At 37.1% G+C, this 5,455-nt stretch overlaps 1 pseudogene; it reads right to left on the bottom strand.

Annotated features, from left to right (window-relative positions):
- Positions 1 to 5,455, bottom strand: part of LOC103477725 (uncharacterized) — a 37,535-nt pseudogene that overhangs the window by 18,366 nt on the left and 13,714 nt on the right.

Below are 5,455 nucleotides of genomic sequence, written 5' to 3'. Positions count from 1 at the left end.
TTCCCAATTGCATTGAGTTACTGGCATGTGATTTGCTGATGTTCTTTTAGCATCAACAAGCAATTTAACAGAAAATTAAGTCGTGTGCAGTAATAACACTATGTACAAATAATCCACAACCAGTTTTGCAGACTCATCATTATAGTGATTTAATAAAGAAATAAACACCAGATTTCAGACAAGTAGAATAAACCACAGGATGAATAGGACCTATAAGACAGATCATTAAATAGTCTGATTGTCTGATATATAATAGATAATCAGTCTGACAGATTCTGTTAAAAAATCTAGATTTTCAAGAGTTAAACATTATAGCTCTTCGTTTTAAATCAACTAAGAAGTTCACTGCTCTTTCTTTACTTGTTTTTCAGTCTGTAGTCTCCAGTTGTTGCTTATTTTTCAAAATCAGACCCATAAAACGTCCCACAGTTTCCCAAAAACACGTGATTGGTTCATCAGAGGCTGACCAGAGCTCAGAACAGCTTTCCCCATAGTGAGTTTTATTTTGGTTTTCAATACAATCAGATATTCATAAGGTTTTTTACACCCTCTAGTGGTCAAAATGATTAATTCAGCTTTAACTTTAAACCACAGTGTTGTCATGAAAACTTTAATCCAGTCTGGATGCGTACACTTCCACCTCACACAGAGTGAGAAACTCATTTCTTCCAGATATGACAACGTTGATGTATCGACCATCCATGCCGTTGCACTGAAAGGTATCAGTAAAACCTGGAGCGATGGTTGAGATCACAGCACACCTGTCAGAGGAAAGAAGATTTCAAATTTCAGGACATATTTAAAGATACATTAATTTAGCAAAAATAATCATGAGAAATTAATGTTGCTTTCAACAACATCTTTTATTTGCATTAAGTGTCATGATAAAATTACTGTAAACTACCTGGGATTGTTATTTCCGTTGTTATCAAGTGAATCTCCAATCCGAATTTCAGCTCCGTCAATTCGAGTGGGATATTCTACCCGATTGGTTATGTTAATATTGAACACTTTATGGGTTCTTCCCAGGTCCAGTCTCCACCAGGGGTTAAAGTCATTATTTGTGGCACTGCAGGAACCCTGGCTGAAGCGGCCTTCACGATACCCATCGATAGCGTAGTAGGCAAAGGCTCCAGGATAAACTGTTGACTGTGAAGCTTTTCCATAAACTGCCACATTTTCTTCTGCAACACAAAATGTTGAATGTCAGCTGTGATACATAATCTTCTAATATGCTCTGCCTGTGTACATGGTTTGTTGCAAGATTGACTGCTACTGGAAATCTTTCCTGCCCACAGCATCACCATCCAGAACGACTCTGACAATATTTCAATGATATGAGTTACGATAATTGGCATTTTCCCTTTGGGATAAATAAAGTATTTTTTAAATTTTGTGTAATTTTAAAGTGAAACATATTGTGCTGAACTTAGTTTTCTCCTAAGCCGACCTCCTGCTCTGTATGATGATGCCAACCCAGACTGGGCGCCTTCTATAAATCTGGGCTGTGATGGGAGGGATGAGGTAACCACGTCAACTGGAGGCACACAAAGACCCAAAAAGAAGCGTTATGGGAGAGAAAAGATTTTAGAGCAAGTTGCTGCTTCAGCATTGCTTGATCTAAGAGATGCTGCTCATGAAGACGATGAGGAATATACTGAACACAGGAAATCGGTTAACGTTCAGACTGATCTCACCTCTGAATGCATCACTGCAATGCAGATGGAAATAAAGAGACTCATAGAGGAAAACCGAACTTTGAGGAAGGATGTTGCAGCTCTAAAATTAGAGGACTTTTAATTTCTATTTGAGTGACTTGTGAAAGTACAAAGAATAACATTGCATAGAGTAATAGTTTTGCTTTATTGTACCCATGATCATTTTGTTGACAAAATACATTTGTTGTCTTTTGTCAACAAATGATTAAACTTGATTTAGCAGGAGAAACAAAATCAAGCATTTATGGTAAAGACTTGAAAAAATAAAGCAAATGGAGGACATTAAATGATATATATAAGAAAAAGCAAGAATCGATAATTACATGTATTTACCCTCAGCTTCCTGATGGAGACACCGTTTCTTCTTCAACTGTGTTCATTTATTTGATGGCGCATTGCCGCCACCTACTGGACATCAGTGGGTATTTGAAAAGGAAAAACGCTGAAATTAAATAATCCTTACTCTCTTTTTCTTTAAAGTCTTACACAGAAAAGTCGAAACTCTTTCAGAATCTTCAAAATAGTGTTTGTTTTAATATAAGTATGTCCTTCCAATCTGGCATTTACATCTTAGGTATTTATCCAGTACATAGTTTCTAATAGTAACATGCTGCCCCAAACAAACAGAGGCCGTTGACTCTCCTACTCTTTATGGATTTGAAATACTTCCTAGTTACTTTGTTCACTTTCAGCTCCACTTCCATTACTGCTTTTCATCTTTCATTTCCTTCAAGGCCATTCACTGTGCTTACCTTCCCTACTATGCAAAAATGTGCAAAAACCACAGTATTAGTCTCTGGTGTCATTTTGTTCTCCCTCCCCTCAGAAGTAAATGAAGTGTTGCTGATTGTTGTCCAGACTTATGACTTAAAGAACAACACTAATTTGCTTAAAGGCAAAGTTTTAACAGTGTTACATACTGATGAAACTTCCCAGATAGCACAGAATGATTGAAACAACATTGAATCAATGTCAGCCAGAAACATTGAATCAACGTTGAACGCTGACATTGAAAGTGGTCAGTGACTTGTTTGTTGAATCAACGTTAGGGTTTCAACCATAACTGACATATCAATGTTGATTTAACCATCATTTGTATGTCAATTTACATGCATATTTGTGTTAATGTTGCATTGAATCAGTTAGGATTCAACATTGATTCAACCTTGATCTGAATGTGGTTCTGTACACATATTTGTTTATTTTAAATTAAATAAATGTTGATTAAACACTCATTTGACTGTGGATATGCATGCACATTTGTGTTGATTCTACATTGAATTAGTTAGGAATCAATGTTGATTCAACCATCATCTGAATGTGGATCTACATGCAGATTTGGGTTGATTTCATATTTAATGAAAGCCAAGGATTTATGGACATTTTTAGGTTTGATAGGTCTGCATCATAACATACCACTAAAAGTTTCTTCACTGGTGTTAAACACTATATTATTGGCATATCATGGGTAAACTGCACAAAAGTTTAAAAATGACAACATAGGTTTGATATAACATTTTATTTAAGAAAAGAGGGACAGATCTTTAAACATATTTGACTCCTTTTTGACTGTCAGAATAACAGTCTATTGTCCACAGAAGAACAGAGTCCAGGAGGTTAAGCTTTGTACTGTATGAACCAGGGAAACAGTACAAGTTGTGGTAACCCCAGTTAGACTCTGGTTGACAAGGACTCTGTGATTCCTTTTGATATCTTCCTCTCATTCTGGCATGTAATGAAGCCACTTCTTGACAGTTTTACTGCAGTCCTCAAGAGTCAGCTTTTGGTCAAACTGCAGAGCAACGGCTGAAAAACAAAAATAAAAGTGAGGAAGGTGCCGGTTAGAAAGATGATAAACATTTGAAAAGTTCTGAAAGACATTGAAAGATTAAACAGTGTACTGGTTACAGGTCTGAGAACAAATACAAACCATGTAGTTCCCCATGTAAACTCACCGTTTAATTTTTATCTTAGTCTTTCATTAATATTTATCTTAATGTTTACATATACAACTACATTTACCTATGAAGTTGCAGTCTAGTGTAGGATTTATGATGCTGCAGTCATGTTAAAATGAGGGAATAAATATTTAAAATAAAGGCTGCTTATCAGAAAACCTAAAGATAAAACTCCGGGAAGATCAGGGTTTATTTAACACACCAGAGAGATAAATAGAGCAAAAGGTGATTTATACTGTAGTGGGAAAAATAATTTATACAGAACTTCCATCAAATAGCTGGTTTAATCTTCAATCAACTACAAATATTTCCAAATAAGTTTATTAAATTCATTACAAAATGTCGACGTACTGATAAAGATCGCACACCAGTAATAATAGACCAGTTCAGTTTAACCAGTTACCAATCCAAGAAACAACAGACAGAATCAATCATTAGCAGGTTTAGTCCAGTGTTTCACCTGCCTTACATGTTTTAAGTGTTTCCTTTCTGCCTCACCTGGATTGAATCTGTGGGTGATTAACGACCTTCTGAACTTCTTGATGGCTGCAGACGGTCATGCAGTCATCTAACCCAGTTGTTCTGGAACAGAGGCACATCAAAGCACGTTTATAAGCACATCATAATAAAAAATGAAAAACAAGTGATTACTATCAAAACAATTTAAAGCCCACCTGGAGCAGCCAGCCTTTCACTTCCTTGTCCACCACATGCTCTCCCAGACCAAACAATAGGCCCCACCCTATTTTAAAAACTCAAATCTCACAAAATCTCCCATGATTTCATACTTAGGCCTGGAGCGGTGGGCAGGATGAAAATAATACAAAATGAGACATGACCTCCATTATTAAAAATATCTGTTTTACCCCAAAATAACCAGGATTATTATGGGCACAAAACAATGCCCTTATTTTTCAATAAACACATTTAAGGTCAAAGTAATATTGAAAAACTTACCATAAAACTGCTCAGAAGAGAATTCAATTCAGAAGCTGGTTGCAAACAAACCAGCAGCAAAGTGGCTGTTTGGTTGGGACAAACCACTAGTGTTAAAAGGGGGAGTCAGACTGTACAACTCCTAGTAGAGACTTGTAGATGTTTTTGTGTCAACACATTATGCACAGTCAGTAATAATATTTACAGACAAGTAAGAAAATGTACATAAAGGAATCACAACCAATCTCAATAGGTAATGCGTAATTTGAAACATGATTAACCCCCACTTAGTAATAAAATGTTCTGACCCAGAGCTCAAGGTTGGGGGCAGGGAAGAAGGGATGAGAGGGGGTAAAGAGGGGAAGGCTGGGAGGAGCAGGTGGGTGTGGGGAGTTTTGGGAAGGAGTAGGGGGAGATGAGACGGTGATGAGGGGTGCAACAAACTGCACAGATTGCACATATGGAGGCCTTAGTCCAGAGGTGGGCAATCCTGGTCCTCGAGGGCCGGTGTCCTGCAACTCTTAGATGTCTCCCTGGTAGAACACACCTGAGCCCAACTATTTTCTTTTTAGAGAGTTTTATAGTTGATCCACGACCAGTTGTTGACCTCAACCACACATGCAACCTTTGTGATAATAATTCAACATTGAATTAACATCTTTTGCCAACAAGCCAACAGCGAAGCAGCTGTGTGGACCGCTCCACTCCTACTAAGTTGTAGATGTTTTACTGTCAATATATCACACGCAAACAGTCAGTGAGAATTGTTATGAACAAGTAAGAAAATGTACAGAAAGGAATCAGCACCGACTATCCTCTACAGTGCTTAATTTAAAACATGAT

This window comes from Poecilia reticulata, linkage group LG16, assembly GCF_000633615.1.
Source record: "Poecilia reticulata strain Guanapo linkage group LG16, Guppy_female_1.0+MT, whole genome shotgun sequence".
NCBI classification, from domain to species: Eukaryota; Metazoa; Chordata; class Actinopteri; order Cyprinodontiformes; family Poeciliidae; genus Poecilia; species Poecilia reticulata.
The sequence above is the reverse complement of the archived record's forward strand: the minus strand, read 5'-3'. Positions and strand labels throughout refer to the sequence as shown.